General features: G+C 35.9%; 2 long non-coding RNA genes across 2 annotated transcripts in view; both read right to left on the reverse strand.

Annotated features, from left to right (window-relative positions):
• Positions 1-24,431, reverse strand: part of LOC101056880 (uncharacterized) — a 130,129-nt gene that overhangs the window by 53,647 nt on the left and 52,051 nt on the right. The gene's annotated exons all lie outside the window — the stretch shown is intronic.
• Positions 12-22,879, reverse strand: LOC107973800 (uncharacterized). Its single transcript, XR_001716249.3, has 3 exons — positions 22,484-22,879; positions 19,768-19,830; positions 12-97 (listed from the first exon to the last, which is right to left on the reverse strand). It is a non-coding gene; the product is annotated as an uncharacterized LOC107973800 (long non-coding RNA).

A 24,431-nucleotide genomic window follows, 5' to 3' on the forward strand; every position in this document is an offset into this window, starting at 1 on the left:
CTCCATGTTTTCTCTCCTACTGAGTAACAGCACAGCTCCTGGCTCTAGGTTGTCCTGGCCTCCAGGAACTTTATTTCCTCCCACGGCTTCTTCTGGCCTAAGAGTGATGGAGTCAATAGTATTATTTTTGACCCATACTCAGGGAACCTCATTGTAGATGAAACTCATATCCTGGCACATTAAACTTAGACACGGCTATGTGACCAATTTGGCCAATGAAGAGCAAAACAATTTGCGTAATTTCTCAAGAGAAATTTTAAAGCCAACCTTTACCATGTTCTTATTTTCTGCTGTCATAACTAGCAGTGTTCTTATAGAAGCTGCATCATCAGCCTGTGTCCTAAGGGAAGACAACAGGGAGCAGAACCACAGCTGACCCACAATAACATGTTCAAAATAGAGCATGAGTTGGAAATAAGTGTTTTTAATTCATTTATTTGGAGTTTTTATTACCATTGCATAACCTACCTCAGTGGTTTTTAATTTTTAGCATCTACCAGAATGAACTAGAATGCTCACTAGTCCCACATGCAGAGTTTCTGATTCAGTGGGTCCAACATAAGAACTGAGAATCTGCATTCCTGACAGATGATATTGATGCTGCTGGTCCAGGGGCCAGACTCTGAGAATCACTGTCCTAGTTGCTCGTGACTGATACAGATGGGATGATTTCATGCTATTAGTCTCATGTAGACTCCATTGCCTGCTTTTGCTTCTTTAACACTGCCCACGCCCTCTCTACAGAATGATTTTTATTAGATTCTCTTCAGTTGAAACCATCCAGGTGGAAATTCTCCTTCAGGCTAGGAACCCAACACCTTGAAATAAAGTTGTTCCTGACATTGTTCAAAAACTATGAACATATGTTATTTCTTATGATCCACACAACCACCTTGAAAGTTGATAGCACAGATATAACTTAGTAAATGAGGAAAAAGAGTTTCAGATAGACTGAGACTGGTCCCTCTGGGTGGCTAATTTGCTTCAAATCTTAGAGTGAATTTAGGTGGCTCCTACTTCATATTCTTTTTATAACACACTATAGACACTGTTGTAATATAACCTATGAGTTTTTGTGTGTGTGTTTCCTCTTAATAGTGCATTTCTAATTGTATTTTACTTTTAAAATGATAGAGACTAGTTTCAATCTCCAGAGGGAGCAAAAACCATACTCTAAGCTTTCTTAGAAAGGAACAAAATAACATATGTTCTAGGGACAAACTTAACTTGACCAATAGTGAACTCAGCAAAGAATGGCAAGGCACTTAGCCATAGGATTTAACGATACCTAAATTAGTTTTTGGTCCCTGATTACCACAAACTAGGCATCAGGAAAATGCAGAAGGGTGCTTGATATTGAATTAGAAATTTTAATTATTAGTACAATAATCCTGAAGTCTTTCCATCAGGACCACTATTCACATATATGAATACAGTAAGTTATGCTCTTGAAAAAGAAATCTTGAAACAGTTCACATTTATGAGAAAAAATGTAAAGGTGGATAAGCTTACTGGATGTGCTTTATACTTTATTTTTATTCAAATTTCTTTTTATTCAAGTTTCAGTATCAAATACTAGGGCTTATTATTACAGAAGTGTAAACATGTGTTTAAAAAGATTTCCATTGCAATGGAAGATAATCTAAATGTTAGTCAATAATAAATTATGATACTTCCATTTAATGGAATGCATATTATATATTTAAATGAAAGAGTATATTGCAAAACAGCATGTACTACATGAGTTCAGTTTTTCAAATGTGTATGTGTATATGGGTACATACACAATTATACAATAAATATTTGGAAAAAATTCTAGTATATTTAGCAAAAGGTAAATAATGGTCATCTTAGGATGAGTAGTATAGATGGAATTCATTTTCTATATTATAGTTACATATTTTCTGATTTTGCAAATTTCTGGAAAAAAGTAGGTAAATTTCTGAATTTATAAGTTTTCTAAATTTTGGCAATAAACAGACATTGCCTTTAGAATACCTGTATGACAGATGAAATATAATAGTGGTATTTCAAAAAAAAATAATGAAAGAAAGAGGCAGATGTTTTAAGGAGCTAAAAGTAGACACGCAAGAATATATGGTGGTTCACAAGTTTAGAGAGTAGTCTAGAATAATAAAAAATTAAAAATAACAACAAACAGCATAAATAATTTTATATTTATTAGGTTATTTTATGATAAAAATTCTTAATGAACTAGATATAGAAAGAATGTACCTCGACATAATAGAGACCATGCATGACAAACCCACAGTTAATAACATACTCAGTGGTGGAAAACTGAAAGCTTTTTCTCTAAAATCAAGAGAAAGCAAGCATGCCCACTCTCACCACTTCTTTTCAACATGTATTACTTTTTGAATATTTAGGAATTATTTTACAGTGTGGAGATTTTGTAAAATACAAAAAAAGTTAAGTAAAATTAAAATTAAATTACAATTAGGATTGTGTTTTGTGTTTAGGAGTATACTTTTAATTAATATGTATAAATGAATCTACCAGATTAAAAGACATAATTATAGAATTTAGGCATTTACAGTGGAACAAATGTTCTTTAACATGTTGGAAAAAAAAGATGCTACCTGCATAATTGATAAACTATAATTAGAAGAAAAGATTAGAAGTATAGAGAATTACATCTCCAGAAAACCAGAGGAAGAGGTGACTTGGATATCTCTTGAACATTCCTCTTAGTTATTGACAAACTATCAGATTAAAAACAAAACAGTAAAATCAAAAGAATTTAGTCAATATGTAAAATCTGTCTTTTACTTAGAGTTTAGGTTTACTGCTTTACCTAATGAGAGCCAAAAGCTGCCATTGCTTAATCAGTGAAAGAGGTAGGAAGTATCAGTCAGGGAACAAAAAGCAAGGAGCAGAGAGCTTCTAAACAAGACTCCGAGCTTTCTATTTTTTGCTGTGTGGTAAGTTCCCTTCCAGGGTGCTGAATGGAAGCAACTGGCTTGCTTGTGCAGAAGGATTATCAGTAGTAGACACAGCTGTTCAGGTCTGGCACACAGTGGTTTGGTTTGGTTTGGTTTTCTCAATTTGCCAGCTCTCTAACCTCCCTCACCCCACAGCTGTTGCTCAGAGTCCTCTAATCCTCCTCAGAGAACACAAGAACTAAGCCTGGAGCCTACCTCTACCACCCTTACCCCCAAGGGTAACCTGCCATCACAGATAGTAAGGTTATTTTCTCTTTGCTGTTTTGAAACAATGTTTGGAAAAAATTTGAGAAAGTGTACATAGTAAGAAAAGTTTGATCTCCACTTATATGAAACCCATGTCTACTGCTGCCTTTTGAAATCTTGGCTTTCATTATGATTCATACAAGCTAATGCAATGTTGGAGGAAATATCTTCACCACACCTCAAGAAGGAAGAATGTTGGTTTCAGAGCCCTACAGCATTTATCTAGATGTCAGGTATTAAAAAGCCCAACTAAAAACAAACAATGAATACCAAAATAATTTTTAACTACACAAAGACTTAATTTGTGAAAAATTTCCTATCTCTAGGACTTGACTAAATAGAAAACAATAAAACGCCTGAGTTAAAGCTAGATTTTTCTAATTTGTAAACCACTCAATTTGTTCATCAATGATAATAATAAAAAATCTAGGTTGGTGAATATTTTTCATCAAATGAGTGGGAAATATTTTTCTTTGATTATCTTACCCACTCATTCATTTGGTTTACAAATATTTGTTAACTACCTGCTATGTGTCAGCAAGGTTCTAGGTACTCAACACACAATAATAATCAGAAGGTACCAAAACCTAAACAAACAAACATACAAAAACCCTTGGCCTCACTGAATTTAAATTCCAGCATGGGAGGCATATCATAAACAATGGACATAATAAATAAATAAACTATCAGGATTTTAGAAAATGATACATGCTATGAACAAAAATAAAGTGAGATATAGATTAGAAGTTCTTGGGAGATTACCAATTTGAATAGTTGGTGAAGGCAAGACTTATTGAGGAACCGATAATTTGATCAATGACTTTAAAGAGGTGAGGAAGTTAGCCATGTGCTGTTTTTTCCCATAAGTTATTGGGGTACAAGTGGTATTTGATTACATGAGTAAATTCTTTAATGGTGATTTGTAAGATCCTGGTGCACCCATCACCCAAGCAGTATACACTGCACCGTATTTGTTGTCTTTTATCCCTCACCCCTCTCCCACTCTTCCCTGCAAGTCCCCAAAGTCCATTGTATCATTCTTATGCCTTAGCTTCCTCATAGCTTAGCTCCCACATATCAGTGAGAACATATGATGTTTGGTTTTCCATTCCTGAGTTACTTCACTTAGAATAATAGTCTCCAATCTCATTCAGGTCATTGCAAATGCTGTTAATTCATTCTTTTTATGGCTGAATAGTATTACATCATATATATATACACACCACAGTTTCTTTATCCACTCATGGATTGATGGGCATTTGGGTTGGTTCCATAATTTTGCAATTGTGAATTGTGCTGCTATAAACATATGTGTGCAAGTATCTTTTTTTGAATAATGTCTTCTTTTCCTCTGAGAAGATACCTAGCGGTGGGATTGCTAGATCAAAAGGTAGTTCTACTTTTAGTTCTATAAGGAATCTCCACACTGTTTTCCATAGTGGCTGTACTAGTTTACATTCCCACCAGCAGTGTAGAAGTGTTCCCTGATCACTGCATCCATGCCAACATCTACTGTTTTTTTTATTCTTTATTGCCATTCTTGCAAGAGTAAGGTGGTATCACATTATGATTTTTATTTGCATTTCCCTGATCTTTAGTGATGTTGAGCATTTTTTCATATGTTTGTTGGCCATTTGTATATCTTCTTTTGAGAACTGTCTATTCATGACCTATTTCTCTTTGTTTTTATTGCAATTGCATTTGGGTTTTTGGTCATGAAATCCTTGCCTAAGCCAATGTTTAGAAGGGTTTTTCCCATATTATCTTCTAGAATTTTATAGTTTCAGGTTCTAGAGTTTTTTTAGTTTACGTTTAAGTTCTTAATCTATCTTCAGTTGATTTTTGTATAAGGTGAGAGATGAGGATTCAGTTTCATTCTTCTAAATGTGGCTAGCCAACAGCACCATTTGTTGAAAAGGGTGTCCTTTTGCCACTTTATGTTTTTGTTGGCTTTGTTGAAGATCAGTAGGCTATAAGTATTTGGGTTTATTTCTGGGTTCTCTATTCTATTCCATTGCTCTATGTGCCTATTTTTATACCAGTACCATGCTGTTTGGGCAACGATGGCCTTGTAGTATAGTTTGAAATCAGTTACTGTGATGCCTCCAGTCTTGCACTTTTTGCTTAGTCTTGCTTTGGTTATAAGGGCTCTTTTTTGGTACCATATGAATTTTAGAATTGTTTTTTCTAACTCTGTGTATTTTGATGGGGATCGTGTTGAATACATAGATTGCTTTTGGCAGTATGGTCATTTTCACCATATTGATTCTACTCATCCATGAGCATGGGATGTGGTTCCATTTGCTTGTGTCATCTACAATTTCTTTCAGCAGGTTTTGTAGTTTTCCTTGTAGAGGTCTTTTGACTCCTTTGTTAGGTATATTCCTAAGTATTTTTTATTTCAGCTATTGTAAAAGGGGTTAAGTTCTTGATTCGATTCCCTGCTTGGTCACCATTGGTGTATAGAAGAGCTACTAATTTGTGTACATTAATCTTGTATCTGGAAACTTTGCTGAATTCTTTCATCAGTTCTAGGAACTTTCTGTAGGAATCCTTAAGGTTTTCAAGGTAAACAATGATGTCATCAGCAAACAGGGACAGTTTGACTTCCTCTTTACTGATTTGGATGCCCTTTATTTCTGTCTCTTGTCTGGTTGCTCTGGCTAGGATGTTCAGTACTATGTCGAAGAGAAGTGGTAAGAGTGGGCATCTTTTTCTCATCCCCATGCTCAGAGAGAATGTTTTCAACTTTTCCCTATCCAGTATAATGTTGGCTGTGGGTTTGTCATAGATGGCTTTTATTACATAAAGGTATGTCCCTTGTATGCCAATTTTGCTGACAGTTTTAATCATAAAGGGATGCTGGATTTTGTCAAATGTTTTTTCTGTATCTATTGAGTTGATCTTGCGATTTTTGTTTTTAATTATGTTTATGTGGTGTATCACATTTATTGACTCGCATATGTTAAACCATCCCTGCATCCCTGGTATGAAACCCATTTGATCATGGTGGATTATCTTTTTGATATGTTGTTTGATTTGGTTAGCTAGTATTTTGTTGAGGATTTTAGCATCTATGTTCATCAAGGATATTGGTCTGTAGTCTTCTTTCTTGGTTGTGTCTTTTCCTGGTTTTGTTACTAGGGTGATTCTGGCTTCATAGAACGAATTAGGGAGGGTTCCTTCCTTCTCTATCTTGTGGAATAGTGTCGAAAGGATTGATACCAATTCTTTGAATGTCTGGTAAAATTCTGCTGTGGATCCATCTAGTCCTGGACTTTTTTTTGTTGGTAATTTTTTAATTACCATTTCAATCTTGCTGCTTGTTATTAGTCTGTTCAGGGTACCTAATTCTTCCTGATTTAAGCTAGAAGGGTTGTATTTTTCCAGGAATTTATCCATCTTTCTAAGTTTTCTAGTTTATGTGCCTAAAGGTCTTCACAGTACCCTTGAATGATCTTTTATATTTCAGTGGTGTCAGATGTAATAGCTCCTGTTTTATTTCTCAGTGAGGTTATTTGGATTTTTCTCTCTTCTTAGCTAATCTTGCTAACAGTCTATCAATTTTATTTATCTTTTCAAAGAACCAGCTTGTTGTTTCATTTGTCTTTTGTATTTTTTGGCTTGTTTGTTTCCATTTTGTTTAGTTCTGCTCTGATCTTGGTTATTTCCTTTCTTCTGCTGGGTTTGGGTTTGGTGTGTTCTTGTTTCTCTAGTTCCTTGAGGTGTGACCTTAGATTGTCTGTTTGTGCTCTTTCAGACTTTTTAATGTAGATATTTAAGGCTATGAACTTTCCTCTTAGCACTGCCTTAGCTGTATCCCAGAGGTTTTTGATAGATTGTGTCATTATTATCAGTCAGTTTGAAGAATTTTTAATTTCCATCTTGATTTCGTTTTTGACCCAATGCTCATTCGGGAGCAGGTTATTTAATTTCCATGTATTTCCATGGTTTTGAAGGTTCCTTTTGGAGTTGATTTCTAGTTTTATTCCACTGTGGTCTGAGAAAGTGCTTGATATAATTTCAATTTTCTTAAATTTATTAAGGCATATTTTATGGCCTATTATATCTTGGAGAAAGTTCCATGTGCTGCTGAATAAAATGCGTATTCTGCCTTTGTTGAATGAAATGTTCTGTATATATCTGTTAAGTCCATTTGTTCCAGGGTATAGTTTAAATCCATTGTTTCTTTGTTGACTTTCTGTCTTGATGACCTGTCTAGTGCTATCAGTGGAGTACTGAAGTCACCCACTATTATTGTGTTGCTGTGTGTCTCATTTCTTAGGTCTATTAGTAATTGATTTATAAATTTGGGAGTTCCAGTGTTAAGTGCATATATGTTTAAGATTGTGGTTTTTTCTTTTGGACAAGGCCTTTTACCATTATGTAATGACCCTCTTTATCTGTTTTAACTGCTGTTGCGTTAAAGTTTGTTTTGCCTGATATAAAAATAGCTATCCCTGCTTGCTTTTGGTGTCCATTTGCATGAAATGCCTTTTTCCACCACTTTACTTTAAGTTTATGTGAGTCCTTATGTGTTAGGTGAGTCTCCTGAAGGCAGTAGATAGTAGGTTGGTGAGTTTTTATCCATTCTGTGATTCTGTATCTTTTAAGTGCCACATTTAGTCCATTTACATTCAATGTTATAATGGAAATGTGAGGTACCATTGGATTCATTGTGCTTTTTGTTGACTGTGTACTTTGTTTTTGTTTTGTTTTTCTTTGCTTTTTAACATGTATTTTTGTTTTATAGGTCCTGTGATTTATGCTTTAAAGAGGTTCTGTTTTGATGTGTTTCCAGGATTTGTTTCAAGATTTAGAGCTCCTTTTAGCATTTCTTGTAGTGGTGGCTTGGTAATGCTAAATTCTTACAGCATTTGTTTTCTGAAAATGACTGTATCTTTCCTTCATATATGATGCTTAGTTTCTCTGGATACAAAATTCTTGGCTGATAATTGTTTTGTTTGAGGAGGATGAAGATAGGGCCCCAATCCTTTCTAGCTTGTAGGGTTTCTGCTGAGAAATCTTCTATTAATCCGATAGGTTTTCCTTTATAGGTTACCTGGTGCTTCTCTCTCACAGCTCTTAAGATTCTTTCCTTTGTCTTAACTTTGGATAGCCTGATGACACATACCTACGTAAGGATCTTTTTTGCAATGAATTTTCCAGGTGTCCTTTGTGCTTCCTGTATTTGGATGTCTACGTCTCTAGCAAGGCTAGGGAAGTTTTCCTCAATTATTCCCTGGAATATGTTTTCCAAGCTTTTAGAATCCTCTTCTTCTTCAGGAACACTGATTATTCTTAGGGTTGGTCGTTTAACATAATCCTAGACTTCTTGGAGGCTTTGTTCATATTTTCTTATTCTTTTTTCTTTGTCTTTCTTGGATTGGGTTAATTTGAAGACCTTGTCTTTGGACTCTCAATTTCTTTCTTCTACTTATTCTATTCCTGACACTTTTCCAGAGCATTTCACATTTCTAAAAGTGTGTCCAAAGTTTACTGAATTTTGGATTGTTTTTTCTTTAAGCTATTTATTTCTTAGAATATTTCTCCCTTCACTTCTTGTTTCATTTTTGGATTTCCTTGCATTGGGCTTCTCCTTTATCTGGTCCCTCCCTGATTAGCTTAATAATTAACCTCCTGAATTCATTCTCAGGTAAATCAGGGATTTCTTCTTGGTTTGGATCCATTGGTGGTGAACTAGTGTAATTTTGGTGGGGAGTGTTGATGAGCCTTGTTTTGTCACATTACCAGCATTGGTTTTCTGGTTCCTTCTCATTTGGGTATGCTCTGTCAGAGGGAAGGTCTATGGCTAAAGGCTGTTGTTCAGATTTTTTTGTCTCACAGGGTGTTCCCTTGATGTAGTACTCTCCCCCTTTTCCTATGGATGTGGCTTCCTATGAGCCAAACTGCAGTGATTGTTTCTCTTCTGGGTCTAGCCACCCAGCAAATCTACCTGGCTCTGGGCTGTTACTGGGTGTTGTCTACACAGAGTCCTGTGATGTGAACCATCTATGGGTCTCTCAGCTGTGGATACCAGCGCCTGCTCCAGTGGAGGTGGTGGAGGGTGTGATGGATTCCGTGAAGGTTCTTAGCTTTGGTGGTTTAATGCTCTATTTTTGTGCTGGTTGGCCTTCTGCCAGGAGGTGGTGATTTCCAGAAAGTATCAGCTGTAGTAGTATGAAGAGGAACCGGCAGTGAGCAGGGCCCTAGAACTCCCAAGATTATATGTCCTTTGTCTTCTGCTACCAGGGTAGGTAGGGAAGGACCATCAGGTGGGGGCAGGGCTAGGCATGTCTGAGCTCAGACTCTCCTTGGGCAGGTCTTACTGGTACTGCTAAGGCGGATAAGGGTGAGATTCCCAGGTCACTGGAGTTGTGTACTTAGGAGGCTTATGGCTGCCTCTGCTGAGTCATGCAGGTTGTAAGGGAAGTGGGGGAAAGCTGGCAGTCACAGGCCTCACCCAGCTCCCACACAAACTGAAGGGCCAGTCTCATTCCCACTGTGTCCCCCGCAACAGCCCCAAGTCTGTTTCCAGACAGAGGGCGAGTCAGGCTTGAAAACTTGCCCAAGGCTTTCCACCTCCCAGCTGTGAAAGAAAAGGGCTTTAGTTCTTCCCCCGCCTGTGAAGTCTGCAAGCCGGATTCACACCCTCCCCCAAGTTCTGCCCAGGAGGCTTCTCGCCCCGCTCAAATTGTTATAAAGTTCAGCTAGGGAAGATTTTCTTTCCGTGGAGTTTTTCCCCCTGCTCCACTGGCCTCCCTCCTGATGGATCCCTATGGTGTCAGGCAGGAATGGGCTGCTTGAGGATTCAGCGAGATCCCAGGGCCTCCCTGCTGCCTCCTCCACCCCTGTATTTCGCTCGGCTCAGCTCTCTAACTTGACTCAGTTCCAAGTAAAGTTGGGAACTTCGCTGGCAAACAGACTTCAGCTTCTCTAGTCAGGGGGTGTGTTCAGAAGAGGAGGGTCTCCCTTTTCCACGTCCGTAGTTGGGGCACTCACAGTATTTGGAATGTCTACTGGGTACAGCAAGAGCAGTCCGCTTCCTTCAGACGGTCTGTGGTCCTCTCAGAATTGCTGTTTTGTCCTTGCAGTCGATCTGGAGCTAAAATTCACAATGCAAGCCTCTGCATGCTGCTCTGTCTGGAGCTGCAATCTAGTCCTGCCTCCCGTCCACCATGATCCTGAGATCATCTCCATGTGCTATTTTAGAAGACATTTTATTCAGAGATAATAGGAGGCAGGGAGGCCAGTGTCGATAAAGATGAGTAAGAGGAAGAGAGGTAGGAGATGAGAAGGAATGATGATCAGGCTATGTGAGCCTTTGTTGAATACATTGAGGACATGGCCTTTTTTTTCTGAAATGGGAGCAATGTGAAGGTTGTTTCATAAGTGTCCTTTAGCTGTAAAATTCCTTGTGGCATGGGAGTATCAGCAGAAACACGGAGACCAGTTATGAGGCTTCTGCAGCAATTTGGATGACATAATGGATACCCTACTACCAGGATAAAAGTAACTTAAAATATTTTTTGCTGAATGAAAAATTTTTGGTCAAATTTTTAAGTCAGCATTATAAAAAGATTATAATTATAAAATGATTGTCAATTAAAATTCCTACCATGGAAGTCCTCAGAAAAGGGCAAGTTGGAGATGTAGGCCAAGTTGTCAACTGCACATGCATCCTGGTATTGGGGTTCTGAAATGTTTTATCTTCCCCCAAGTGTCCCTCTAATAGTTTGTCATGGTGACATGGTGACCCTACACAGTCATTATAAATATGCTCAGTACCTGGGAGGGAAGATAGGAGCTTACTAACAATTTAGATCCTATGAGTACACTGGATAACATTTTAAATTGTGTAGTCAGGGTCTTCTAAATAAGAAACTGGAGAAAAAGTTATTGCAAACCTAACTATTTTGGTTACGAGGAGGCAATTATAATAAAAGGAAATCTCTACTTGGATCATTTGCTATGGCTGTCCATGTACAACACAGAGTTTCTGCCATGGGGAGCATCTGTAACTCGTACTAAGCACAGGAAGTTAGGGTGGGAGAGAGGTCTGAATCAAGATAAAGAGGCTACTGCATTCCCACATTTCTCAGTCTGTTTCATAAAATAGAAATTGTTAGAGAAATAAACAGTCATTTCCAAAAAAAGAGTCCTGGGAAATGATGCCTTCAAGAAATTTAAATAAGTTTATTTCCATCAAAACTTGTCGGAGCCTTTAATATGGTAATTTTCATCACAAAAATTCAAGAGTTTAATATTAATATAATATGCTCAATTTCTCAATGTTATTTGACAGTGTTACTCTACAGTAAATTCTTTTCAATATTCTTTGTATCTTTCACCATCCTAGCACCTCGCATCATGCTTTGAGTAGGAAATCAGAGAGTAAATAAATCCATCTTCCTAATTCTACAATTAACTTATTTTCTAATGAAGACTCCAAAAGTGTATGACTCAACTCTAATATCTAAAATATCACAGAAAAGCAGCATTTTCAAATTTAAAAAAAAAGGGGGAAATAGATGTGGCTCTAATTATAATGCTTTCTCTTTCTGTAAAGATCTTGAATCGTGTAATTTACAAAATCATTTTCAGTAGTCTATAAATACTAAATAATAGTTAGATATCCATATATGTATATCTCTACATACATATACACATAGTCTTACAATTGTAACACAGCTTATACAAATGTGAGCTTAACTTCTAGGTATGGTTGCTTTAATATATCATTCTTCTAAATAATAAATACTTGAAACAATCAGTATACTTGTCTTTTGTCATTTACTATGCAAGGTAAATTGAGTAAGAATTTAACCCAATGTGATCCTAAGTCAAAAATCAATGTTTTATTTATCTACTCCTAACAAGTATAAAGACAGAATGTGAATTAACTAGATATTAATCTATTTTATAACACACTTGCAATAAGTAACTTGAAACTCTTATTTGTTTACATTCTCAGTCCATTAAGTAGCTTCATTTCAAATAACTAAATAACTATAGATATCATCAAAAATCTTTGAACCAGTCATTTAGAAGCTTTTGTATGCCAGGAATTCTATTCTTCAAAAACATATATTTGGGATTGCAATGGTAACTAATCAGATTACATCTGTGAGTGTTGTCTTTGTACACGCACATTCGCACACTATAAATGTAGGGTTTTCTTCCTGAATATCCTGTCTCCACTATGAATTGAAATGAATTGACAGTGAAATTTTATTTTTAAAATTGTAAAAGATTTCCTATGCATAAAATAACAGCAAACATTCTTTCATCTACTCTGTCAGGTTCATTCTATAATGAATAGTAAAACACGTTTTATTATGTAATTGGAAACAGGTTATTTTCAAAAAGAATTTTTAATTAAAAACATCTACCAAAAAATTTGCCTTCTAAAAAGAACAAGAACATTTAAAAGTTTTAGAAGCTCTAGCTAGCCCATCTGGCCAATATAATGGTCACAGGTGGACTCAAGAATGTGTATATAGCTATCCCCAGAAAGGTTCCTGGAAACCTCTCCTCTGAGAGCCTGTCCATCTCTCAGTGGGGCAGGGGCATCTTCCTCTAATACACAGAGGCAGTGCTATATTGCATCAATTGGTGTCTTAGTCTATTCAGTCTGCTATTTAAAAAATCTCATAAATTGGGTGTCTTATAAACAACAGATATTTATTTTTCACAGTTCTAGAGTCTAGGGGGTCCAAAATCAAGGTGCCAGCAAATTCTGTGTCTGCCGAGGGCCTGTTTTCTGGTTCATAGACAGCACTTTCTTACTGTGTCCTTATATGGTATAAGAGGCCAGGGGTCTCCCTTGGGCATCCCTGTCTCCTAATACCATCACTTTGTGGGGAGGTAGGATTTTGACATCCGAATTTTGGGAGGACACAAACATTCAGACCGTAGCAATAGGAGAGGCACTCAATTAGATACGTTTGAATGTGCACAAAGAAAAAGCAATGACTATTTTGATATTCATGATACTTATTAATATAGTTGATAGTATTTGGCATATTGTGGGTTTAGATATGGAATTTAATAACTTTAAAAGTCACCTATAATCATAATTCCCCAAACTCTTTGAGGTAAAAAGAATTAATGGAAAAAAAGAAAATGAAAGGCTTTCTTTTTTTCTGATTTTGAACAGATGCACTTCAGAAAAATGGTGGTAGTGTCCTTTTGGTAAATCAGAATGTCAGCTGAGTATTTTTAAAAGTAAAAAAAAAAATAAAATCCTGGACTTTCTCTGAAAGGTTAAAATGGTTTAAGTAAATTTAGTCAAAGTAAATGACATCTAGTGAAGAATACAAGGAAACTATATTTATTTATAAATGCTTTCACTTAAATTCTAAACAAGCAATTTACTAAGCTATAATTTCAAGGAATTGTGATGTGATTCTGACAAAGAATATCAAGAATTTTAAATGGTAAAGAAGTGATGGGTGGACAAAGGAACACAGGTTGATAAAAAGATTAATCTACAGTCTCAGGCATCTTAATGTTACAATCTATGGTTATGAGTAATCATTTGGAAACAAAACTCCTCTAAGTGGCTCTTGTCCTTTTCCTGCCCTCACAGTACCTAACCAGCTGTAGCTGACATCAACGCAGGAAGTAGCCACATTTCTGCAAATCAGAGGCAGTTAAGAGAGACATATATTGTCAGCCATTAAACAAGCTTTTGATGTAGTATCAGGGTACAAGCTTTATCACTCAACACGTACATGAGGTTAGTTTAGTCATAGTGTTAAAGAATTATTTCATTTAGCAGATACTGACATTTCACCGAATAAAGTAAAAGTAAAATGAAATGCAATAAGTTAAAATAACAATATAAGTAGGTTATTAAGAATTAACACTGAATGCATCCAAACCTGTTTGTCTCCAAACATGTCTGACATCATGTTTACATGGTTATCAATGCCACAAACAGCAGAGGTCTGGCCTGGTGTAGGTCAAATACTGATAACTATTCAGCATTTGTTTTAAGGTAAGTTTGATTCCTTGGTTATATTTCCATATTTATTTAATCCCTAGCAAAACATGCTTTGCCTTTTTATGTCATCTTAACAATAGTCAAGTTCAGATATTCAGTATACTTGGAAACTTCTGTGTACGGTAAAAGATGGATTGTTCTATCTCTCCTTTGTGTAGTCATATACTAACACCAGAGTCACCCCCTTTCACTCCTTAATCACTTAGACAACAGGCTCATTGCCACTCTCCCTAGCATTACTCTGCTTGGTCTGAGTAACGTAAGTGTCCACATCGACGGCTCTGTCAACACTCAGGTCCCTCATTCCTTTACTTCCACTCCTGGGCCTGTCTGCCATTCTCCTCTGCTGACTCAGATTCATAGGCATACCCTAGGGGTTGGCAAACTATCTCCATGGGCCAGCTACTTGTTTGTTTTGTTTGGTTTCGTTTTTTAATAGACATTATTTTTAGAGTAGTTTTAGATTCACAGCAAAATTGAGGGGAAGGTATAGAAATTTCCTACATACTCCCCCAACCCCATCTGTACATTTCTTACAATGATGAGCCTACATTGATACATCATTATCACCCAAATCATAGTTTACATTAAGGTTTATTCTTCCTATTGTAGATTTTGTGGGATTGGAAAAATGTATAATGACATGTATTCACCATTATATTATCATACAGAGCAGTTTCATGTCCCTAAAATTGCTTTGTGCTCTGCCCATTCTTCCCTCCCTCCCCACTAACCCCTGGCAACCACTGATCTTTTTACTGTCTCCACAGTTTTGCCTTTCTCAGAATGTCATAGACTTGGAATTATACTGTAGGCAGCCTTTCCAGATTGATTTTTTTTTACTTAGTAATATGCAGTTAAGTTTCCTCCATGTCTTTTTAAGGCTTGATAGGTCATTTCTTTTTATTACTAAATAAAAACATTGGATGTGTCACAGTTTATTTATCCACTCACCTACTGAACGATATCTTGATTACTTCTAACTTTTGGCAATTATGAATACAACTACGATAAACATCTGTGTGTAGGTTTTTGAATGGACATAAGTTTTTTACTCCTTTGGGTAAATACCAAGAAACGTTCTATGAACTGCATATTGGTGTTCCCCCAAAGCTTATATGATGAAACCGAAACCTCCAAAGTGATGGTTTGGAAGATGCGGCCTTTGGGAGGTGATTAGGTCATGAGGATGGAGCTGTCATGAATGGGATTGATGGCCTTATAAAAGACTCTTCAGAGAACTCCTTTGGCCCTTCTGCCATGTGAGGACATATCAAAAAGACAGTCACCTATGAACCAAGAAGCAGAACCTCACTGGACACAGAATCTGCTAGTGCCTTGATTTTGAGCTTCCCAGCCTCTCAAAGTATAAGAAATTAATTAAGCCACATTGTCCATGGTAGTATTATTGTAGTAGCCTGAATGAACTAAGACAGAGTACAATTGCTAGATTGTGTGTTAAGAGTATGTTTAGTTTGGTAGGAAACTGCCAGCCTGTCTTCCAATGTAGCTTTACCATTTTACATTCACACCAGCAATAAAGGGAGTTCCTGTTGCTCTACATTCTTGCCAGCATTTGGTGGTGTTGGTGTTCTGGACTTCAACCATCCTAATAGTTGTGTACGCATATTTCATTGTCATTTTAATTTGCATTCCCATAATGACATATGATATTGAATATGTTCTCATATCTTTATTACTCATCGGTATATCTTCTTTTGTGACGTATCTATTAATGTCTTTGGTCTATTTTTTAACTTATTGTTGAGTTGTAAGGATTTTTATGTATATTTTGCACAACAGTCTTTTATCAGAAATGCCCTTTGAGGATATTTTGTCCCGATCTGTGGTTTATCTTTTCATTCTCTTGACAGTGACTTTTCCAGAGCAGACATTTTTATTTATAATGAAGTCCAACTTATCAATTTTTTAATGAACCATGCATTTGATGTTGTATCTAAAAAGGCATTACCATGCGCAACGTCATTTAGTTGGTTTTCTATATTACCTTTTAAGAGTTTTGCATTTTCCATGTAGGTCTATGAGACATTTAGATTTATTTGGAGGAAAAGTAAGGTTGGTGTCTACATTTTTTTTTTTTTTTGCATGTGACTGTCCAGTTGTTCCAGCACCATTTCCTGAAAAGACTATCTTCTCTCCATTGTGTCGCCTTTGCTGTTTTATCAAATGTCAATTAACTATATTTATGTGGGTCTATTTCTGGGCTCTCTATTCTGTTCCATTAATCAATCCGTTCTCTGACCAATACCACACTGTCATGATTAATGTCGCTTTATAGTAAGGTTTAAGGTTTGGTGGTGTTCGTCCTCTGACTTTCCTGTTTTCCTTCAATATTCTGTTGACTTTTCTGGGTCTTTTGCCTCTCCATATAAACTTTTGAGTCAGTTTATTGATACCACCATAACATGTTACTTGGGTTTTGATTGGGATTGCATTGAAACTATAGATCAAGTCAAGTTGGGAGGAATGGACTTCTTAGCAATGTTGAGTCTTCCTATCCATGAACATGGCATCTCTCTCCATTTGTTTAGTTTTTCTTTGATTTCTTTCATCAGAGTTTTGTAGTTTTTCTCATATAGATCTTATACATTTTTTAAAATTTCTACCTAGGTATTTTATTTGGGGGTGGTGCTAATGTAAATGGCATTGTGTTTTTAATTTCAAATTCCACTCATTCATTGCTGGTATATGGGAAAGTGAGTGCATTTTGTATATTAACCATGTATCTTGAAATCTTGCTTTAATTGCTTAGCTGCTTGTTTTTATAAATAAAATTATACTGGAACACAACCATGTGCACTAGTATTGTCTGTGGCTGCTTTCTAGCTACAACAGCAGAACTGAGTAAATGCAACAGAGCTTCTATGGCCTCCAAGCCTGAAATATTTATGTTACTGATAATAATTTTATTCTTTTTCCATCATCTTAATTGCATGCATCTCACTCTCCTGACTCTACCTTCTATCTTTCCAGCTTAGTCCCTCTAGACTCCTAATTCCAGCAATTTTATCACCCCTTTGGGCTTTCAATACATCAATCCAACACCCAGCTTCATTTTTAGTGACTTCTTTCTTCCATTTCTTACCCAGCTTCTACTCCATGATTCATCTTTGTAATCATTCCTTTTCATACATTCTCTTTCTTTTCATAATATTTACTTGGAAAAAATTTCAAGCATGGATAAATGTAATTCTCCATCTGCTTTGTGCCTAAAACTCTGCAGTTGACTATAACTAGAGAAAAACACAGAACCATGTTCACTGGTTTCTCTTTCACTTCGTGATAACAGAACTTAAATAAATTTTAAGTTTAAAAAGAAACTATTTTATTTCTCTAAAAAATTCATTCTCCTCAATGCCTACTTCATACTTTCTGCATCCTCTTCAAAGTATCATACCTCCCCCCATGTCTCAACAAATGAGTGAAAATAGAAGTAATCAGAAAAGACATTCCACATCCTCCTACCATATCTACCCACTTACCAAAATCTGAGCTCTTATGCTGTTTTTTTTTTTTTTTCTCAACATATTAAACTGTCTATGCTCCTATGTGAAAACTTATCCACTCAATCCCTTTTCTTTCTAGGCAACTCAAGTATGTCATTACAGAAATTGTCCTTTCTCCTTCCCCCACACTATTATTACTCCCTCTCTACTGGATGATCCCCATCAACAACCAAACATGCTGTAATGCTGTAATTCCTCTCATTTTAAAATAAAAACATTATCTTGGCTACATATTACCTTTCCGTTTTTCTGCTTCTTTCTATTAACACTCCCTAAGAGTAGTCTATAATCAATATCTCTACTTCATTGTTTTCTCTGCTTTCTTGAAGGCAATCTAATAAACTTTATCCCAAACACTCTACTGAAACCAGTCTTCTCAAGGCCACTGATGCTAATTCCAATAGTCAAATACAGCCCTCATGTTACTTAACTTTCAGGATAATTAGCTTGGGTTTTTTCCTATGCAGACCGTAAGACAAGAGTTCAAAGGCAGGTAGTTTACTCAGGAATCATAGGGAACACTAATAGGTGAGTGGGAAGTGGTACAGGAAAGAAAAGCCAGACAATGAAGAGTATATTATCAAAACAGCCATCACTGGAATTAAGTTCCATGAGGAAACACATAGAAGGAGTATGAACACTCATCTCAGCATTATTTCCACCTAAGGATCTAGAGAGCTGGGGTACTTATACAGTGGCTCCCTCAAGTCATTGGTTAAGGCCTTCTGAATGGCAGAGTTATATTAATTAACCAGCATTTCTGGCCTGGTTTATGCTTGGGCAGAGTGAATTTCCTTGGTTTTGGAAACAATCCTTAGGTACAAAGATGTGGAAATCCTTAGGTACAAAGAAGCTGAAAGTTGGCAGGAATGCTCTGAATAGCAAGGTCCAAGGATGTGAGTGAAGCACCTACGGCATCTGTTAAAACATGCTCATACTCCCTCTTGAAATATTTTCTTCAGGTGGCTAGAAAGAACACAGACTCCTGGTTTCCCTTTTACTTTTCTGGTCTCTTTTTTTTCTCTCCTTTGTTTCTTTCTCCTCTTCTAGCCAACCACTGAATGTTCTCTCTGTTATCTACACACACTCCCAAGGTAATCATATCCAGTTTCTATATGTTGATGTCTTCAAAATGTACAACTTTAACCTAGATCTTTTCTTTATTTGTCAAACTGTCTACCTGACATCTTCACTTGGTTGTCCAAGAGTTATCTCAAAGATACCATGTCTGGGACTTGGTCTCCCTATCATCTTCTTTATCTCAATGGCATTCCCATTTTTCAAATTCCTCAAGTCAAAAACCTTGGAAGCTAGATTAACTCATTTCTTTCCCTCATACTCACATGCAATGCATCCATAAATTCTATTAGATAAACATTCCAAATATAACTTAGAATCTAACCACTTCTCACCATCCCCAACATTAACAACCCAGTCCCATATTCTGTCAACTAAATAATTATAATAAGCTTTTAATGTGTTTTCCTCTTTTCATCTTCACTTCTCCCTCCCGACACACACGCACGTATGCACATACAAATACACAATCTATTTTCAATATGGCAGATAGAGTGTGATCTTTTTAAAGCATTAGTTAGATCAAGTAATTACTCTCTTCAAAACTCAATTTTTTTAATCTCATTGAGAGTAAACGTTTGTCTTTATACAATCCAGCTTCTACTACCTTAATGATCTCATCGGCCACCACATCCTTCTCCCTTACTTTGCTCTGGCAATTGTGTCCCTCACTATTACTGAAACACTAGTTACACTCATAAGTCAAGACCTATAAATTTGCTGGTCTCTTTGCTGGTCTCTTTCCCCCCAGTGTTGCCATGGCTCATGCCTCACCTCCTTCAGATTTCTGCACAAATGTTTCTGTAACAGTAACCATCCTATAAAAAACAAAACAAACAAACAAAAAACCCTACCCCCAGCAGTAGTCCCTCTCCTCTTTCCCTGCTTTAATTATTATCTGACATATTATAGTGTATATTTTATTTGTTTACCTGTCTCTCCTCACCTGAACAGAAGCTCCATAAAGACAAACATTTTTCTCTGTTATTCACCACTGTATCTTCAGACCCTAAAATAGTGCATGTCACAAGGTTGGCATTCAAATAACACTTGGTAAATAAGTGAAGGAATGAATGAAGAATAATTGAAATTAGCAATTAGCATTATACAATGGAACATGCTCATATTATATAATTATAAACAAATTCAAATAAGAGGAGCCCTGTCTATAAGAGGAAACTTATTCCCAGGGTGAAGAACTGGGAAGGGTCTAAGATTTTACCCTGCTAGAAAGATAAAAAGTTTTCTTGTCATTTTCCTCTATGCTGGGAGAAAGCACAAGGCTCTGGATTCAGAGACAACGGACTTTATAACTCTCAGCATGGCAGGCAGCATAATCTTCATGTTTGTATTGGTTCCCCTTGGCCTCTAAATCACATGACAATGTTATAGAAGGGAGCCCAGGTAGATTCTGTGCACACAGTGTGTTTGTGTCATAGCTGAGGAATCCTGAGCATAGGAAACCCCATCTTACAAGGGAACTGTTAGCAAACCTGCCCAAAGCTCTGCCCAGAGGGAGACATTTTCTTTTTATTCTGGATAGAAAATCAATCTGCCCTCTGCTATGGTCAAAAACACTCTCTATTTTCCAAGTTTGTTCATTATGCAAACATCTTTGACAAGATATCCTGGAATAAAAATTATCACAGAATGTGCAGAAATGTAAGGGAATTGTCTTCTAAGCAGATGTTTTCATTGTTGTATTCTACCAAACATTTAAAAAAGAAATTATACCAATTCTACATAATTTCTCCAGAAAAATAGAAAAGGATGGATTAAAACCCAACATATTATAAGTAGCCAGAATAACACACAAAACTGACGAGTAGAGATCAAGACATAAAACTACTAGCCAATACCCATTATGAAATTCACCAACAAAAATTATTAACAAAATGTTAACTAATGAAAACCAGCAATTAATTTTAAAAATAACACATTATGACAAAGTGGGATTGACTCAGGAATGCAAGGTTAGTTCAATATTGAATGCCAATTTTGGTAATTTATCATATTAATTGGTACAGTTATTAATTGTACCAATTATTATGATTGCCTAGTTTTTCTTCTTTAGTCTGTTAAAGTGATGGAGGTTGACAAAATTTAACATCCATTCAGGACAAAAACTCTTAGCAAATGAGGAATAGAATGAAACTTCCCTAACCAGATAAAGGAAATGTAAAAACAAAAATTTTTAAAAAACGCATACACAGCTAACATCATAAAATCAGTCACAAGGCAAGGATGTCCATCCTCACAGCCCCTATTCAATGTTTTATTGGAAGGCCTAGCCAGTGAAGTAAGAAAAAATTAAGTAAAAGGCATACAGTTTAAAAATGAAGAGATAAAGCTATTCCTATACAAACCTGTACTTGACTATTTATAACAATTTTACTAACATCAGCCCGAAACTTAAAAACAAGGTGAATGTCCTTTAAAAAGTAAATGACATTTTTTGATACATCCATACAATAAAATAGTTTTCAGCAATAGAAAGGAACAAGGTATAGTTTTACACAACAACATGGATGAATCTCAAAGGCAGTTTTCTGAATGAAAGAAGCCAATCTCAAAAGGTTATAAACAATATGATTCTATTTATATGTTATCTTGATGTGTATGCATATATAAACCCACAGTCTATTTTCAATATAGCAGATAGAGTGATCTTTTTAAAGCAGTAGTTAGATCAAGTAATTCCTCTCTTCAAAACTCTTCAATGGTTTTTTATCTCATCTTGACCCTGAGGATGAAGAACACATCAGTGGTTCCCAAAGGTTAGAAAAGGAGGAAGTGTTTGACTACAAATGGGCATCAAAAAGGAGTATTTGGGAGTAATAAAACCATTCTATATCCTGAATATTGTGTTAAAATTCATAAAACTGCACACCAAAAAATAAAAGTTAACTTACACACATAAATTTTCAAATGAGTTTTTAAAGATTAAGCATATATCTCACCTATGACCCATCAATTGCACTCTTAGCTATTTACCATGATAAGTGAAAATATTATGCCCACAAAAGGCTTGTACTTAATTGCCTTATTCGTAGTAACCAGAAGCTGAAAACAGAATGGATAAACAAATTGTGATTTTTGTATAATGAAATACTACTAAGAAATAAAAAAGAACAACACAAATGAATCTTAAAATTCACTTAAAAATATTATTAAGTGAAAGAAGCCAGGCACAGAACATATGCATTTATAATTCATCTTATAAATCATTCTATTTATAAGAAATCCAAAATCAAACAAAACTTTATATACACATAAAACTAGAAATCAGAACATTGATTGACTTTGTGCACATGAAAAAGGGGGAGGAGTCTGGAATTAATTTCAAAAAGGACATGAAGGAAATTTCAAGGTGATAGGTATGTTCTATATATTGCTTTGGGTAATGATAATGTGAGTATATATCATCAAAACTCATCACACTAAACATGTATACTTAGATATAAAATAAAATAAAGCTAGAGAAAAAAACCTACATAAATTTTGAAATTAAATGGGGGGCACTCTAATAGCTTTAACCTTGTATTGACCACAAACATAAAATTGAGCACATGTGAAGGAGTGGGGATCAAAAAGTCGGCATTCGTCATGAATGCCCTAACAAGTTATTCATTCTTTAAATGAAGTTAATTAAAATTACTCACCTTAATTAATTTCAACTTCTTGGGCTAATAAGAGCTGAATCTTGTTTTTGACATCTAATGGTGCCTTCTAAATTATATGTGAGATAAAGTCACTACATGCATATGCAGGTGATTGCTTATAAAACACGTGCTATTTGTTTTGGCTATAAGAGGGAAATCCTGTATGGATTATTTGAAAAATATTTCCTTTTTTTCCTCTCTCTCTCTCCTTGATTTAAGGGTATAAAAATCTTATACCCATAGGCATGAGATTTTAATTTCCTTTATGTTAACTACAGCTTTTCAAGGTACTTCCAATTCGTTGGGTCAAAAAGGAAATGAGAAGTATTTGGAAATAATTCATCCCTGTAATGCTGGGGCCTCCAGTGAATGGGGTACCTGCCCCAGAGCACCACCAGCCTAGCTTTCCTTGTCAGTGATGTTAAGTTGCCAACACCATTGTTATGTCAGTGGAGACAATACGGCTGCTGCCAACCCAAGTAGTCACACCCACTCAATACTACCTCCCTTTCCCAGCAGAAATTCCCCTTAACTGTGGAAAGTTCTGCTGAGATGAATGTGTGTCAAAGGGAAAATTAAGAGAAGAGCAAAGATAAGAATTATACAATACAAATTTAAACAAATAAAGATGACTTACATCCTTTTGAAAAAAACAAGTAGCTAAAAAATAGCAGCCCATGGGCCATGATTTCCCCCACCTGGACTTGAGGCAGTTATCGCTAAAATCTCATTTGTTCCTGCTATGCCTAGATAGAAACTCCGAATCATCCTCCTCTCACAATGTCGGGAAAACACTACCAACTGGTTAAAATTAGTATGCAAGGAAAAATTTATTTACCATCCTATGAGAGATTTATGCTAACTTTACAGCGAAAATTTCTGAAAGTTATTTGATACCAGTATTGTTTATTGAAATAAATTTTAGGAGGCATTTAAAGAATTGGTTCTCGTATATTTGGGTTACATAACATATATCTCCTGCAAAGACCACATCAGACCCATTTGAAACCTGAGAGTGCTGCCTTAAAAGGAATTCCCAAATTTCCATAAAATAATTAAACTACTCCCTATCTTCCACCCCCTAACCACACCACAAAACTCAAACCCCACCCACCACAAACCTCACGCACACTTTTCCAAGATTTCTGTATTTATGTCAGCACACTAAGGTAATGTGAAATATAGTGTGGACTCTAAAGCTCGAAAAGTGAGTATTAATGAAACTGTTAATTTAACATCAAACTTCTGCTCATACAAATGGTTCTCGATTGCCTGTGGAGCTACTCCCATTGTCAGTAACGAAAGCTTTATATGTAATCAAAGAGCAATGCACATCCTAAGAAATTTCAATCGCTTTAAGTGAGCATTTTAAATTATAACACTCTTTTTCTAGTTCTGCAAACAAAACATCTACTATGGCTTATGTATTTAGGTTTCTCAGGAAAATTCAAATTGATATTATTTGTAAATGTTAAAATATTATAATTTGAAGAAATCATGTAAGGCATCAATTGGATACGATGTAAGAAAGCAAATGTTAGGTTCAATGAAAGATACACAAATTACAGTTTTAACTTCCAAGCTATTACAAATCCATCATGCAGCATTTTCGTCTCAGATATACTACGAAATTAAAGATTATTTTACTTGCTGCAATTACACAAAAGCACAGCCATTACGAAGGTATTGTTTTTCATGCATGTAGTCTAGTTTTAAAGATTTGTTTATTTTGTTTTGTATTTAAAGAAAAGGCATTATCAGCTCAATTGCCTAGCAAGAAGGTTTTACAAATTTCTTTCAAGTTCCCATAGAAATGCATTGATTAGAGAATAATTTCTGTTAATATTTTCTTCTGTTCCAGACTCCTCTGCTTGCTTAAACTAACAGGGCACCTGCCCCTTGCCATCGTTTTCATCTTTTGTTCGGCTCAGTAGGTTACCTAACTGGT

Source organism: Pan troglodytes, chromosome 13 (assembly GCF_028858775.2).
Source record: "Pan troglodytes isolate AG18354 chromosome 13, NHGRI_mPanTro3-v2.0_pri, whole genome shotgun sequence".
In the NCBI taxonomy this organism is placed as follows: Eukaryota; Metazoa; Chordata; class Mammalia; order Primates; family Hominidae; genus Pan; species Pan troglodytes.